The sequence below is a fragment of the Pan paniscus genome, chromosome 21, assembly GCF_029289425.2.
Source record: "Pan paniscus chromosome 21, NHGRI_mPanPan1-v2.0_pri, whole genome shotgun sequence".
NCBI lineage: Eukaryota > Metazoa > Chordata > Mammalia > Primates > Hominidae > Pan > Pan paniscus.
Window position 1 is genome coordinate 55,031,882 of NC_073270.2, and position 17,070 is coordinate 55,048,951.

The 17,070-nt window shown below is 46.5% G+C and overlaps 1 protein-coding gene across 1 annotated transcript in view; it reads right to left on the bottom strand.

Annotated features, from left to right (window-relative positions):
• Positions 1-7,980: 7,980 nt before the first annotated feature.
• KCNB1 (potassium voltage-gated channel subfamily B member 1) overlaps positions 7,981-17,070 on the bottom strand; it is a 185,192-nt gene continuing 176,102 nt past the window's right edge. Inside the window, exon 4 of the transcript XR_004668322.2 lies at positions 7,981-8,114. The gene's annotated coding sequence lies outside the window, so the exon portion shown is untranslated. The remainder of the gene's footprint in view (positions 8,115-17,070) is intronic.

Below are 17,070 nucleotides of genomic sequence, written 5' to 3' on the forward strand. Positions count from 1 at the left end.
CATGAGCCACTGCGCCCAGCCTGGGACCTCTAGATTTCTAAAATGACTCCTGGTATTGACTCAGAATCCCCTCCCCTTGACTAGGCTGGACCTAGTGTTACTTCTGAGACTTGCTAGCTCTTTTTCTCATTCTCCTTGGCTTGCTCACTTTTTTTTTTTTTTTTTTTTTTTTTGAGATCTCAGCTCACTGCGACCTCCGTCCCCTGGGTTTAAGCAAATTCTCCTGCCTCACCCTCCCGAGTAGCTTGGATTACCACGCCTGGCTAATTTTTGTATATTTAGTAGAGGGGGTTCACCATGTTGGCCAGGCTGGTCTTGAACTCCTGACCTCAAGTGATCTGCCTGCGTCGGCCTCCCAAAGTGTTGGAATTACAGGCGTGAGCCACCACACCTGGTCTAGCTTGCTCACTTTTAATTAAGCTGCCATGTTGGGAAAGGCCAGCGTAGCAATCAACTGAGGTTGAACCATTAGTGTGGGAGGAGTTACCCAACAACCATGTGAGTTTGTAAGCACGTCTTTCTATAGCGGAGGCTTGATGACTACCACCCCAGCAGACCTCTCGGAGATGCTTGTGAGAAACCCTGAGAGCGGACCCACCCAGATTGTGCTTGGATTTCTGACCTATGGGAAATGTATTTCAAGCCACTAGGTTTTGAGATAACTTGCTACAAAGCAGTAAATTCACAACTCTATAATGCCAACTCTAAAGGTCCTGACATGGGCATCTCCATTACCTAAGTCAACTGATGCTACTTCAATTTCTCCACGTAGCATTTGAGGCGTTTATGTCTGGCCCCAGCCTACATTTTCAGACTTATTTGTGCATTTGACTTAACATGTCCAAAACTAAACGCCTGATGCTTCACTCACCTAACCCCATTCCCTGCAAGTCTGTGCTTCCTGCAATCTTCCCTTCCCAGGTATTGGCAACACCAGAAGTCCAGTTGGTCAGGAGCTGTGGAATCAACCTCATGTACCATGTGAATCCCTTGGCAAATCCTATTGGTTCTACCTTCAAAATACATCTGAAACCCACCCCCTCTTAGCGTCTTCATTGCTACCACCTTGGTACAAACCATCAAACAAGCTTGGAATACTGGTCTCTACTTCAGCCTTTGCTCCCTACAATCAATTGAGATGCAACCAGAGCGATCTGTGAAAACCTGAATTAGGTATGGAGCTCTCTGCTCAGAAGCCTCCAGTGTCTTCCCCACCTCACACAGTAAAAGCCAAAGTCCATCAGGGCCTACATGATCTTCCCCTTCCCTTAACCTCTAACTTCATCTCTTTCCTTTCAATCTTAGCCACATGGGCCCCCTGATTTCTCCATTCCTTTAGGATTACTCCAACCTCAGTATCTTAGCACTTGATTTTCCCACTGCCTGGAATGATCAGCCCTAGACCCCCAGAGTTTTGCACGGCCCTCTGCCTTGTGTCATTCAGGTATTTGCTCTCACATACTCCCTCTGGGGAACTATCTAATCATCTGTATCACTTTCTATTCCCTTATCTTGTTTTTTATTTTTTTAAATAGAAACTCTGTTGCTCAGGCGGGTCTCAAACTCCTGGGCTTGAGGGATCCTCCCTATTTGGCCTCCCAAAGTGCTAGAATTACAGGCATGAGCCACCATGCCTGGCCATGTTTTTACTTAGTGCCTAACAGGTACTGTCTATGTGTATAGTATATACATAAATGTATATATACATCTATGTATATGTGTATATATAGTTTGTCATACAGCTGTTAAGTGGCAGAGCATGCATTTGATTCTGTCAGTCTGCTCTTGTATTTGTGGGGTGTTTTGTTTTTTGAGATGGAGTCTTGTGTCCCCCAGGCTGGAGTGCAATCTCAGCTCCCTATAACCTTCGCCTCTTGGGTTCAAGGGATTCTCCTGTTTCAGCTTCCTGAGTAGCTGGGATTACAGAAGCCTGCACGGTGCCCCTTAATTTTTGTATTTTTAGTAGAGGTGGGGTTTCACCATGTTGGCCAGGCTGGTCTCGAACTCCTGACCTCAAGTGATCCACCTGCCTAGGCCTCCCAAAGTGCTGGGATTACAGGCATGACCCACTGTGCCTGGCCTGGCACTTGTATTTGTAACCCTTGGCTTAATTGCAACATGTTACTTAAATGCAGTCTAATGGATACAGGAAGGAGATAATTTCTGGCTCTTAAAAGCTCAAATGCTTTTGCTGGACTTCTGTGTTGATGAGATACCACTGAGGTCAGAAATGGCCCCAAATACCTGCCAGCCAGGGGCCAGAGAAGCTTCCTGGAGAACTCCCAGCCACACCCATAGTCTCAGCTTTGCTGTTGCTTCTCTGAGCTCCAAGGCAGTTGTAGGCCTCTAATGATCAAACTATTGGCAACCCGTCTCTAGCTTTAGCTCCTACCCGTCCCACCAAACATTTGATGCTTCAGTCTCGTTTTACCTCTTTGTCTTCTTGACTGAGGAGTCCTTTCCTTCTATAAGCTTCAGTTTCCTCATCTGTGAAATGAGGTTTATTGGGTGCTTGCCACGTGCCAATATTGTGCTATTATCTCATTTAATCTATACCCCAACTCTGTTATTACCCTATTTTATAGATAGCAAAACAGGCTCAGGGAGGTTTGGTGAGTTCATATACCTTGAAGGTGGTTCTTGAAAGCTGGGATGTGAACCAGTACTATCCTAGGCCCCTAATTTCCAAGGGCCTTTGCTTAAGACCCTCACCAGCTGCATGGGTAAAAGCACAAGCATGGCCAGGTGCGGTGGCTCACGCCTGTAATCCCAGCACTTTGGGAGGCCGAGCCGGGCAGATCACGAGGTCAAGAGATCGAGACCATCCTGGCCAACATGGTGAAAACCCGTCTCTACTAAAAATACAAAAATTGGCTGGGCGTGGTGGCCCGTGCCTGTAGTCCCAGCTACTTGGCAGGCTGAGGCAGGAGAATCACTTGAACCCTGGAGGTGGAGGTTACAGTGAGCCGAGATTGCACCACTGCACTACACCTTGACAATGGAGTGAGACTCCATCTCAAAATAAAAACAAAACAAAAACAAAGAAAAACCCACACAAGCATTTCTGGAAAGCTCTGGGAAAAAATAAGAGATTCACAATGTCTTCCAGAATTTTAGCTGAGAGGTGGTGGTATTATCTCCCCCATACCCCACTACTCATTTTCTGGGAACAGAGCAGTTTTACAAATGGTTTGGAGCTTGGGCTTATTCCCAGCTCCTGGCAGACAGCAGTAACTTCCCCAGATCTCCTATCTGTAAAGTGGGCATAACATGTCTTTCCTCCTGGAGTTACTGTGAGGATCAAGTGAGACAATGTGTCCTCTAAATGCTTGACCACAGGGTTAGGTCAGTAATTGTTGCGGGAAGTCAGGGACCCCAAACGGAGGGACCGCCTGAAGCCATGACAGAAGAACGTGGATTGTGAAGATTTTATGGACATTTATTAGTTCTCCAAGTTAATACTTTTGTAATTTCTTACGCCTGTCTTTACTGCAATCTCTAAACGTCAATTGTAAAGACTTCATGGACTTCCCCAATCAATACCCTTGTGATTTCCTATGCCTGTCTTTACTTTAATCTCTTAATCCTGTCAGTTGAGGAGGATGTATGTCGTTCCAGGACCCTGTAATAATTGCGTTAACTACAAAAATTGTACAGCATGTGTGTTTGAGCAATATGAAATGTGGGCACCCTGAAAAAAGAGCAGGATAACAGCAATTGTTCAGGGAATAAGAGAGAGAACCTTAAACTCTGACTGCCGGTGAGCCGTGCAGAACAGTCATATTTCTCTTCTTTCAAAAGCAAATGGGAGAAATATCGCTGAATTCTTTTTCTCAGCATGGAACATCCCTGAGAAAGAGAATGTGCACCTAGGGGTAGGTATCTGAACTGGCCCCCCCGGGGCGTACCTGTCTCTTATGGTCGAGATTGCAGAGGTGAAATAAACTCCGGTCTCCCATAGCGCTCCCAGGCTTATTAGGAAGAGGAAATTCCCGCCTAATAAATTTTGGTTGATCTCAAAACCCTGTCTCCTGATAAGATGTTATCAATGACAATGGTGCCCGAAACTTCATTAGCAATTTTAATTTCGCGTCGGTCCTGTGGTCCTGTGATCTCGCCCTGCCTCCACTTGCCTTGTGATATTCTATTACCCTGTTAAGTACTTGATGTCTGTCACCCACGCCTATTCACACACTCCCTCCCCTTTTGAAAATCCCTAACAAAAACTTGCTGGTTTTTGTGGCTTGTGGGGCATCACGGATCCTACCAATGTGTGATATCACCCCCGGACGCCCAGCTTTAAAATTTCTCTCTTTTGTACTCTGTCCCTTTATTTCTCAAGCCAGCCAATGCTTAGGAAAATAGAAAAGAACCCACGTGATTATCAGGGCAGGTCCCCCGATAAGTAATAGTCATCTTCATCCGAGTGAAAAGGAATAAACTAGTGATTGTGCAACAACTTGGATGAACCCCAGAGATGTGATGCTGACTGAGGGAAGCCAGCCTCAAATGGTTACATGCTGTGTGATTCCATTTATTTGACATTCTGGAAAAGACAAAGGTATGATGAAGGGAAGAGATGATGGTGTTGCCAGAAGTTAGGATGGGTGGCGGATGTGGATGTAAAGGGATCGCACAAGGAAGTGTTTGCGGTGTCATGATTGCAGTAGTGGTTACATGAATGTGTACATGTGTTAAGATTCATAGTACTGGGCCAGGCATGGTGGCTCACGCCTGTAATCCCAGCACTTTGGGAGGCCCAGGTGGGTGGATCACCTGAGGTTAGGAATTTGAGACCACCCCGGCCAACATCGTGAAACCCCATCTCTCCATCTCTACTAAAAATACAAAAATTAGCTAGGCGTGGTGGCGCGTTCCTGTAATCCCAGCTACTTGGGAGGCTGAGGCAGGAGAATCGCTTGAACCTGGAAGGTGGAGGCTGCAGTGAGCTGAGATCGCACCATTGCACTCCAGCCTGGGCAATAGAGTGAGACTCCGTCTCAAAACAAAACAAAAACCCAGATTTATAGAACTGTACAGCAAAATAAAAAAATAGTTTTATTGTATGACAATTTTTTTATTATTTATTTTTGAGACAGGGTCTTGCTCTGTCACCCAGGCTGGAGTGCAATGGTGCGATCTTAGCTCACTGCAGCCTCCACCTTCCAGGTTCAAGCAATCCTCCCACCTCAGCCTCCTGAGTAGCTGTGACTACAGGTGCATGCTACCACACTCAGCTAATTTTTAAATTTTTTTAGAGATAGGGGTCTCACTATGTTGCTGGAGTTGATCTCAAACTCCTGGTCTCAAGTGATCCTCCTGCCTCACCCTCCGAAAGTGCTTTTTAAAAATGTTAAAAACAAACATAGGCTCTGGAGCTAGACTTGGGTTCAAATCCCGGCTCTGTTATGTATTAGCCATTGGCTCAATCTTCTTTTTCTTTTCCTGGATTTTGCCTGCCTGAGCTCCTCTAGTAGTGGCCACAATTGCCAGAGAAGATAGAGCAGGTCTCTCCCAGGACTTGCAGCTCCAGCCTGTGTCTTCAAGGGGTGTTGTAGGGACTGATTTCTCCAGCCCGTGGCAAGAGGCCTTCATCTTGTGCCTGGAAAGAGGGAAGTACAAGTCCGTCTGGCAGAGATGGTGCAGATGGGCAAGTTTTTCAGACACTGCAGCCAGCACTTCTGGGACCGCAGCAGTGGAGCCTGCAGAGGGCTGGTTCTCCAGGCATGGGCTACTGACACTGTCACTTCCAGACTCCTTATGCAATAAACAACCCCTAAACAGATTTATTCACAATTTCTCCATCCTAACAAGTCAGTGATCAGTTTTCACTTTTCCACGTTCCCTTCTGTCCCCATTATGTTCCCATAGTGGGGCAGCTTCTACCTGCATGGTTGGAGCTTCCCATTTTTAAAGAGGCAAGAAATCCTTTAAAGTTCTTTGAAATGTTTGTAGCCTGTTCCAATTTTATAAACTGTGAAGACTGAGCAACACACATGCATGGGCCTCATATGGCCTGGAGGCCACCAGTTGGAGACCTCTGTAGCTTGAGCTGTGTGTCCCTTTCGGCACTGTTCTTGTCATTCCTGAGCTGGGATGCCAGCTGAAACATAGGATGCTCAGTTAAATTTGAATTTCTTTTTTTTTTTTCCTTGAAATGGAGTCTCCCTCTATCGCCAGGCTGGAGTGCTGTGGCATGATCTCGCCTCACTGCAATCTCCACCTCCCTAGTTGAAGTGATTCTCCTGCCTCAGCCTCCCGAGTAGCTGGGATTACAGGCATGCACCACCATACCCAGCTAATTTTTGTATTTTTAGTAGAGACAGAGTTTCACCATGTTGGCCAGGATGGTCTTGATCTCCTAACCTCATGATCCGCCTGCCTCGGCCTCCCAAAGTGCTGTGATTACAGGTGTGAACCACCGCGCCCGGCCGATGGCAATCATTCTTTAAGATGCAGCCTCCGTGGACCTCGTACCTTCTCAGTAATTTCCATATTCTTTGCTGACTTGGGTTTTTCCTCCAAAATTGTCTGGGAGAAATTGAGGTTTGTGGAGTTTCCCGATGGCTAGTTTCCAAACTGGCTTCAAAGCCTGGGCTTGTGGAATTGGCTGGGTCTGCGGCCAGCCTAACCCATCCTTCGGTCACAGTCTCCCATGGTCCTGATATTAATTAATCACAGGTCTGTTTAGAAGGTGGCAGAAACAGACGGTCTTGGGCTTATTTATATCTGTGGCTTTTTTTAAAAGACAGAAAAGGAGAAATCTGGATCCTTTCCTTGTCAGCCTCCTTTAACTAAATGGTCTTTTGCTAAAATAGACTGGCCCCACTGTGTGGGTAGGAAGGGTTGAGATGGGAGTGGGCCAAGTGAGCGAGAACTTTTTTTTTTGCCTTGATGTTAAAATGGCAGTATGTGCAGTCTTCTGCCTCTGCCCAGGTTGACCTGATGTTTTTACAGGGAGAGAGGCTGCTTGTTGAGTGTGGTGGTATTTATCATAGTGTATGTTAGGCTGCCTCAAACATCCCTCGCTGTCGTACCTTTCAGCCAACTCTAACGTACCTCTCTCAGCCTGATTTCTCCCCACTTGAGTTATAATAACAACAACTGCCTTTAAAAAAATTTCCTACTGGGCTTCATGCTAGGTACTTTCCACGTTTTATTTTTATTTATTTATTTTTTGAGACAGAGTCTTACTCTGTCCCCCACGCTGGAGTACAGTGGTGTGATCGCAGCTCACTGCAGCCTCAAACTCCTGGGCTCAAGCGAGCCTCCTGCCTCAGCCTCCCGAATAGCTGGGACTACAGGTTTGTGCTACTGCGCCCGGCTAATTTTTCTATTTTTTTGTAGAGACAGTGTCTCCCTTTGTTGCCCAGGCTGATCTCTCCTGGGCTCAAGCGATCCTCCTGCCTCAACCTCCCAAAGTATTGGGATTACTGGTGTGAGCCACCATTATATGTTTTAAATAATTTATTCCTCACCTCAAGTGAGTGAGGTAACATCCCAGTTTTACAGACAAGGAAACAGATTGGGCAGGGGAAGTGACTTGCCTCAGATGCACAATAAATGGCTCTGCCAGTGTCTTCCTTAGCGCTTCCGATCCCCTTCTCACTGCATTAATGGCTCCTTGTCTGGTGGCCTCAAGGTTCCCCAGGAGGCAGGGAGGGTGAGGCTGAGATGTGTGTTCCCCTAAGGCACATGCCTCAGCCTGGCTGCCTCTGTCTAAGGCCACAGCCCCTCAAGTGCTTCCCCACCTGACTTTCTGGGCTCTGGTAACCGCTTCCTGCCAGCCCCGTCAGGTGTAGGGGGTGCTTCATGGGTCAACATTAGCTTATGTGGTTTCCTTATATCCTGGGCGCACCTTTGTTAGTCTCAAATTACACTCTGCTTGAACTATTCTCTATCCAGTGGGTTGTGACTATCCAGAGGCAGAGTTGGGATTTGAATCCCAAGACTTCAAAATAAGCTCTGTGCAAATGGCCTCCCAGAGCTGCCTGCTGGTTTCTTCTGCGAGGCCCGGCTTCTCCATTTTGGCTTGGACCGTGGCCTGCTGTCATTTCCACAACAGTTGCAGGAAGTTGCCAAATGCGTTTTCTGTGACTGCCAGGCTGGTGACCCTGTTAAAAACAAAGCAACAACAAAAAAAGCAATTTCTTCAATTAAAATTACAAAACAGAAAAAAAAAAGATGTCACACTTGGGGGAAGCTGGTTGAAGTGTACTTGATATTCTACATACTATTTTTGCAGTTCTCTGTGAATCAATAGTTATTTCCAAATAAAATGTTAAAAAAAACTTTATTACTAAATCAGAAAAAAACAACAACAAACAACAACAAAAACCAAAGCAGAATATGTGGTGCACTGTTGAGGGAAGTACAGAAGGATAAAAACAAGAAGATACTGACACAACTCAGACTCCACTGTTGAACCTTATTTTATTTTATATACTTCTAGGTCTTTTTTTTTTTTTGAGAAGAGTCTCAGCTCAATGCAACCTCTGCCTCCCGGGTTCAAGCGATTCTCCTGCCTCAGCCTCCCGAGTAGCTGGGATTACAGGCGCCTGCCACCATGCCTGGCTAATTTTTGTATTTTTAGTAGAGACGGGGTTTCACCATGTTGTGCAGGCTGGTCTCGAACTCCTGATTGAGGTGATTCGCCCGCCTCGGCCTCCCAAAGTGCTGGGATTACAGGTGTGAGCCACTGCGTCAGGCCACTTCTAGATCTTTTTCTACATGTTTATATATACACTCTATGTATTCTTTACCAAAGTGGGATCATACCATAATGCTGTTTTGTTTTGTTTTGTTTTTTGTTTTTGTTTTTAAGACAGTCTTACTCTGTTGCCCAGGCTGGAATGCAGTGGTGTGATCTCGGCTCACTGCAATCTCTGCCTCCCAGGTTCAAGTGATTCTCCTGCCTCAGCCTCCCGAGTAGTTGGGACTACAGGTGCCCACCACCACGCCCAGCTAATTTTTGTATTTTTCGTAGGGACGGGGTTTCGCTGTGTTGGTCACACTGGTCTCGAATTCCCAACCTCATGTGATCCACCTGCCTTGGCCTCCCAAAGTGCTGGGATTCTAGGTGTAAGCCACCACGCCTGGCCTATAGTGCTGTTTTGTAACCTCTGTCAGTTAACCATCTCCATTTTTTCACATCAATAAATTTCCCATTTGTCCACAAAAGTCCTGTACAGCTGGCAGAGGATATGTGTGACTGGAGGCCATTAGGTCCTTCAGGTTCTTCCAGCCTAGCACCACCCTTTCTTCCCCTTTACCATAGGGGCTTGTCCTAGAGAATGTCTCACCTTCTGGATTCATCTGAGTGTTGCCTTCTGGGGGTGTCATTTCATTTGTTCCTCTGTATCCTGCATCCCCTGTAAATTGGAGAGTCAATCTAAAGTTTTGATAAGATCAAGTTAAATATTTTGGCAAGAAAGCATCATACATGATGATGCTGGGCACATCAGGTGACATCACATTTTATAGTTAATGGACAAATAAAAGTTGTATATATTTACGGTATACAACATGATGTTTTGGAATATGTATACGTTGTGGAATGGCTAAATCAAGCTAATTAAAATATGCATTACTTCACTTTTTTTTTTTTTAAGAGACAGAGTTTTGCTCTCGTTACCCAGGCTGGAGTACAGTGGCATGATCTCGGCTCACTGCATCCTCTGCCTCCAGGGTTCAAGCGATTCTTCTGCTTCAGCCTCCCAAGTAGGTGGGATTACAGATATCTGCCACCACGCCCGGCTAATTTTTTGTATTTAGTAGAGACGGGTTTCACCATTTTGCTCAGGCTGGTCTCAAACTCCTGACTTCAGGTGATCTGCCCCCCTCGGCCTCCCAAAGTGCTGTGATTACAGGCATGATACTTCACATATTTTTTGTGATAAGAACACAAAATCTCTTGAGCAATTTTTAAGTACACAGTATATTCTTATTAACTGCAGTCACCATGATGTACAATAGAGCTCTTGAAGTTATTCCTCTTGTTTAACTGGAAATTTTACCCTTTGATCAGTATCTCCTGAAAACAATTTTCTCTGCTTCTGTCCTATGACTTTGACTTATATGTGTAGATGCCACATAGAAGTGATATCTTCCAGCCTGGGCAACAGAGTGAGATTCTGGTTTTGTTTGTTTCTTTTTTTTTTTCTGGAGACAGTCTCACTCTGTGGCCCAGGATGATCTCGGCTCACTGCAATTCTGCCTCCTGGGCTCAGGTGATCCTCCCACTTCAGCCTCCCGAGTAGCTGGGACTACAGGCATGCACCACTACGCCTGGCTAATTTTTGTATTTTTTTGTAGAGATGGGTTTTGCCAGGTTGCCCAGGCTGATCTTGAACTCCTGGGCTCAAGCGATCTCCGCCTGCCTAGGCCTCCCAAAGTGCTGGGATTTCAGGCGTGAGCCACCATGCTCAGCTGAGACTGTTTCTAAGACAGTCTCACTCTGTTGCCCAGGCTGGAATGCAGTGGCGGGATCTCGGCTCACTGCAACCTCCGCCTCCTGGGTTCAAGTGATTCTCCTGCCTCAGCCTCCTGAGTAGCTGGGACTACAGGTGCCCACCACCACGCCCAGCGAATTTTTGTATTTTTAGTAGAGACGGGGTTTTGCCATGTTAGCCAGGCTGGTCTTCAACTCTCGACCTCAAGTGATCCACCTGCCTCGGCCTCCCAAAGTGTTAGGATTACAGGTGTGAGCCACCATGTCTGGCCTCACACAGAATTTTAAAAACACATTTTAAAAGTGTATTCAAGGGTTGACATGCAATAAAATTAGCAATTTTTACTGCTTTATCAAGGACATTTCTAAGTGAAACTGGCTCTCTTCTTGTTACTGTGGGCTTGTAGGGGTGAAGAATACAGTGATTACTAATAGAATTAGGTGCCACCACTTTGATTCATGCTAAGGAGCCAGCAGCTTTGCCCTCTGTTGTTTTTGTACCATTTAACGCAAATGTCACAGGGGAATGTTAAAAGATAAAGTCTTACTATCATTATGAAAATTCTTGGCCGGGCGCGGTAGCTCACGTGTAATCCTAGCACTTTGGGAGGCCGAGGCGGGCGGATCACGAGGTCAGGAGATCGAGACCATCCTGGCCAACACGGTGAAAACCTGTCTCTACTAAAAATACAGAAAATTAGGCGAGCATGGTGGCAGGTGCCTGTAGTCCCAGCTACTCAGGAGGCTGAGGCAGGAGAATGGCGTGAACCCGGGAGGCAGAGCTTGCAGTGAGCCGAGATGGCGCCACTGCACTCCAGCCTGTGTGACAGAGTGAGACTCCACCTCAAAAAAAAAAAAAAAAAAAAAAAAGAAAATTCTTTTGACCTTGCACCCCCCTGAAAGGGTCTTAAACACCATACTTTAAGAATCACCAATCTGTTCTATAGACTTCATTCAAATGTTGCCAATTTTCCTACTAATATCCTTGTTATGGTCTAAGATCTAACCCAAGAGCACATTAAAAAAAAATATCAACTTTTACTTTAGATTCAGGTGGTACACGTGTAGGATTGTTACAAGGATATATTTCGTGGTGCTGAGGTTTGGGGTATGACTGAGCCTGTCATCCAGGTAGCGAGCAAGGTACCCAGTAGGGGGTTTTTCACCCCCCACCCCGTCCCTCTCTTCCCCCTCAAGCCTGTCATCCAGGTAGTGAGCAAGGTACCCAGTAGGGGGTTTTTCACCCCCTGCCCCATCCCTCTCTTCCCCCTCTTGTAGTCCCTGGTGTCTAATGTTTCATCTGTATGTGTCCATGTGTACCCAATGTTTAGCTCCCATGTGTATGTGAGAACATATGGTATTTGTTTTTCTGTTTCTGTGGTAATTTGCTTATGATAGTGGCCTCCAGCTGCATCCATGTTGCTGCAAAGGGCATGATTTCCTTCTTTTTTTTTTTTTTTTTTTTGAGACACAGTCTCGCTCTGTCGCCAGGCTGGAGTGCAGTGGGGTGACCTCGGCTTACTGCAACCTCCACTTCCTGGGCTCAAGCGATTCTCCTGCCTCAGCCTCCCGAGTAGCTGGGATTATAGGCATGCGCCACCACACCTGACTAATTTTTGTATTTTTAGTAGAAACAGGGTTTCTTCATATTGGTCAGGCTGGTCTCGAACTCCCGACCTCAGGTGATCCACCGACCTCAGCCTCCCAAAGTGCTGGGATTACAGGTGTGAGCCACTGTGCCTGGGGATTTCATTTTTTTTCAGGGCTGTGTAGTATTCTGTTGTGTATATGTACCACATTTTCTTTATTCCACTGCTGATGGGCACCTAGGTTGATTCCATGTCTTTGCTATTGTGAACAGTGCTGTGATGAACATACATGTGCATGAAGAGCTAACGTCGAAACATGTTCTATTTAGATGTCCTCTCTCCTTAGGCTCTCTCTCTCTCTTTTTGAGACATAGTCTCACTCTGTTGCCCAGGCTGTAGTGTGGTGGTGTGATTTCAGCTCACTGCAACTTCTGCCTCCCGGGTTCAAGCAATTCTTGTGTTTCAGCCTCCCAGACATTAAAGAGATTTACAGGCCAGGCACAGTGGCTCACACCTGTAATCCCAGCACTTTGGGAGGCCGAGGCGGGTGGATTGCTTGAGGCCAGAAGTTTGAGACCAGCCTGGCCAACTTGGTGAAAGCTCTTCTCTACGAAAAACACAAAAATTAGCCAGGTGTGGGGACACACACCTGTAATCCCAGCTACTCAGGAGGCTGAGGCATGAGAATCGCTTGAACCTGGGAGGCAGAGGTTGCAGTGAGCTGAGATTGCACCATTGCACTCCAGCCTGGGCAACAAAGCAAGACCCTGTCTCAAAAAAAAGGAATGGGAAAGAAAATTGAAAATTACTAGAGGATTACTTTGATTACAGTATTCAGGGAAGGCCTCTCTGAGGATGTGACATGTGAGCCAAGATCTGAAGGATGAATAGGAGCTGGGCACAAGAAAATCTGAAAGGGAAGAGCATTCTGGGAGTGGAGACAGAAAGTGCAAAGGCTCAGAGATGAGAATGAACTCGGCAACACTACACAGAATTGTGTCCAACATTCTTCAGCTGCTGAAAAACTTGTTCATGATAAACTTGGGCCTCAGACACATATAACAGACATCAGTTAAACACTTATCAGAGCTGGACTCATGTTAAAGTAGAATAAAAATGTCAAACTCCAGACATTTCCATAAACACTCAACATGCTTCATTTGCTTAGGAGGAATTTTCCTCATCTCTAAATCATGGGGTTCCAGTTTCCCAAACTCTCTGCCAGGAAGGGAAATTGAGCTGGAAAGTGAACCATCAGAGAAAGTTAAGCACCCGGCTCCACCCTGAGCTTTATCATTTATCAGTGGAGCCAGCTAGACATTTGGCAGAAAACGGTGAAAATAACATTTGCCTGTGTGTCTAATGGTTCCATATGCGTTTTGGGTTGGGTGGCATACAGAAGCAGCTGGGAAAATTCCAGTTGTATCAGGCATTCATCTCTCTGTGGCTAGCCACTCAGGAAGTCACATGGGTACCTTACTGCTCCCTGATTTAGCTCTGTCTTTAAAAAATATATAAAAATGTTTCTTTTTTTTTTTGAGATGGAGTCTTGCTCTTGTTGCCCAGGCTAGAGTGCAATGGCGCCATCTTGGCTCACTGCAACCTCTGCCTCTTGGGTTCAAGCGATTCTCCTGCCTCAGCTTCCCAAGTAGCTGGGATTACAGGTGCCCACCACCATGCTCAGCTAATTTTTTGTATTTTTTTAGTAAAGGTGGGGTTTCACCATGTTGGCCAGGCTGGTCTCGAACTCCTGACCTCAGGTGATCCACCCGCCTCGGCCTCCCAAAGTGGTGGGATTACAGGCATGAGCCACTGTGCCCAGCCAAAAAAATCTTCCTTAAGATATAAACACACACAAAAGGCAAAAGGAAGGCAACTTGAGGAAGTGGCTATATCACCATATTGAACTTCACAGAATCTGGGTTCAAGGCCCATTTCATGCACTAACTGACTCAGCCCTCTCATTTGTAAAAATTTACACCAGTTTCTTACAAAGTGGCAGGTACTTTTTAGCTGTGTGACCTTAGGCAAGTGAGTTCACACCTCTGAGCCTTGACTTACTCTGAAAATGGGCATTAATAATACTTATTTGTGGTAGATACTGATGGTTTCTACCCAACAGTTGTTTTCCCCTCCTGGGTCTTTGCTTCCTTCTCCCATGACAGAAGCAGATGAGGCCAGACCTTCACCTTCCCAACCTCCTCTGCAGCTAATGAATGCAGCCTAGTTCTGGCCAATGAGACGCATGGAAAAATTGGCTAGGGAGCTTCTGTATGTAGTGCCTGTGATTTTTTGTTTTCACATGATTAATAATATGATTTCATGCAGCTATTAGTAGATGGGGCCAGGCGTGGTGGCTCATGCCTGTAACCCTAGCACTTTGAGAGGCTGAGGCGGCGAATCACCTGAGGTCAGGAGTTCAAGACCACCCTGGGCAACATGGTAAAACCCCATTTCTACTAAAAATACAAAAATTAGCTGGGCATGGTGGCACACGCTTGTAATCCCAGCTGCTCAGGAGGCTGAGGCAGAATTGCTTGTGCCTGGGAGGTGGAGGTTGCAGTGACCCGAGATCACGCCACTGCACTCCAGCCTGGGTGACAGAGTGAGACTCTATCTCAAAAAAAAAAAAAAAAAAAAAAAAGTACATGGGGCTAAATAGAAAGGCCCAGAAAATCCAAAGCATGTGTTCTGCTGTGTAAGTTGGAGCAGTGCTTTTGGATGCTTCTCAGCTAAAATGCAGATTCTGGTTCAGTAGGTCTGTGGTGGAGCTTGAGAGATGTTCCTAAGGAGGACCATTTAGGGTTGGCTGATCCACCATTTCAACAAGTTCTTCAAGGGCTCAAGATCTCTCCCACTTTTCTCCCTGCCATCCTGGATGGTTGGTGTGCTGTCCCCAGGCTTGTTGTGTGAAGGTCACAAGGTCAAGGACACAATGCCAGCGACCACACCCAGACATAACTGAACTTTCAAAGGAAGAGGAGCATGTACCTTTCCAGGCATCTGTCTATCAGTGGAGAAATCTTTCCCCAGGAGCCCATTCTTCCGACCCCCACCCCTCACCCCAGCCAATGGCTGCCGTGTGGCACAAGCCAGGAGTACCATTTTAATAGACTCTCTGGGAATGTGGTCCCAGAAGTCCTAGCAGCCTTCTCCTCACATCTCATTAGCCAGATGTGTGTCGTGTGCTTCAAGCTTAAGCCAGTCATTGGCAAGGAGAGTAGAATGACTGTGACTGGCTCAGGCCAGAAGTCTCAAAGTGAGGTGCTGGGACCAGCTGTACCTGCATCACATCGCCTGGGAAGCTTGTTAGAAATACATATTTTAGGCTGGGCACAGTGGCTCACGCCTGTAATCCCAGCACTTTGGGAGGCCGAGGTGGGTGGATCACAAGGTCTGGAGTTCAAGACCAGCCTGGCCAACATAGTGAAACCCTGTCTCTACTAAAAATACAAAAGTTAGCCAGGCATGGTGATGCATGCCTGTAGTCTCAGCTACTTGGGAGGCTGAGGCAGAAGAATCGCTTGAACCTGGGAGGCAGAGGTTGTGGTGAGCCAAGATCATGCCACTGCACCCCAGCCTGGGTAACAGAGCGAGACTCTGTCTCAAAAAAAACAAAGACAAAAACATATTTTGGGGCTGCACCCCAGATCTACTGAATTAGAAAGTCTAGGGGTGAGGCCCAGCAATGGATTCTAACAAGGGCTCCAGATAATTGTGATACACACTAGAATTGGCCCTGGCTGCGCATTGGAATTATCCAGGGAACTCTTAAAGCTACCGCTAGATAGACGTCAGAATGGTGGTTACCTCTGCAGGCTGCACTGGAGTATAGACCCTGAAGTAGTGTGACCAACTTGTGGTTTGCTTGGGAGTTTCTTGGTTTTAGTACTGAAAGTCCTCTGTCCCAGAAAATCCCCTCAATCCTGGGCAAATTAGGATGGTTTGTCACCTTACCTTGATGGAGCAAGAGGGAATTTTCTGGGGTGTTGAAAATGTTCTATCCCATCATCTGGGTGGTGGTTGCATGTGTGTACGCATGTGTAAAAAATATCAAGCTGAGCTGGGCACTGTGGCTCGAGCCTGTAATCCCAGCACTTTGGGAGGACAAGGCAGGAGGATTGTTTGAGCACAGGAGTTTGAGATCAGCCTGCCTGGGCAATATGGCAAGACCCCATCTGTACTAAAAATAAATTAAAAAAAAACTTTAGCATTAGCCAGACATGGTGATGTATGCCTATAGGCCCAGCTACTAGGCAGGCTGAGGCAGGAGGATCGTTTGAGCCCAGGAGGTAGAGGCTGCAGTGAGCCATGATCGCGCCACTGTGCTTCAGCCTGGACAACAGAGTGAGACTGTCTTAAAAAAAAAATCAAGCTATCCGTTTAAAGTTTGTGCACCTTACACATGCTACTAAGTGTACATCACAACTTAAAAAAATACTGATGTCCAGGTTGTATTCCAGATTGATTAAGTCAAAATCTCTAGGAGAAGATCCCAGGCATTGGTATCATGGAATACGCTCCAGACGTTTCTGACGTTCAGCCAGAATTGTGAATGAACACGATCAAATCTCCAGGGAGTTAAAGTGAAGGTTCTGATTCAGCAGGTCTGGGTGCGCCTGAAATTGTGCATTTCCACCACACTCCCAGGGGATGCTGATGCTGGACCATGCTCTAGGGAGCGAGGGCCAGGTCTGGTTAATGTTTACCTTCTGGGGCAGGCAGAGGGGTGCTCCCCTGAAACATCTTGGTGGTCTTAGTGAGGAAGGAAGAAAGTGGGGCTCATTGGGGACTAGCTGTGGGGTAGGCAACTCCCGTGGCATTCAAAGAATTAAAGGTTAGGGTGAGGTTAGAAGCTTACACCTGGGCAACCATACAAATGCAAAAGCTCAGACATCTGTTCCCAACTCCCTGATGTGCCAGGAGGGCCATGTTTGCCTAGGTTTTGGCTCTACTTCCTAGCCAGAGTCAGGCCTGAATACCCAGCGTGGGCTTAGTTTGCTTCTCCTGAGGTTACTCAGGAACCTGTCT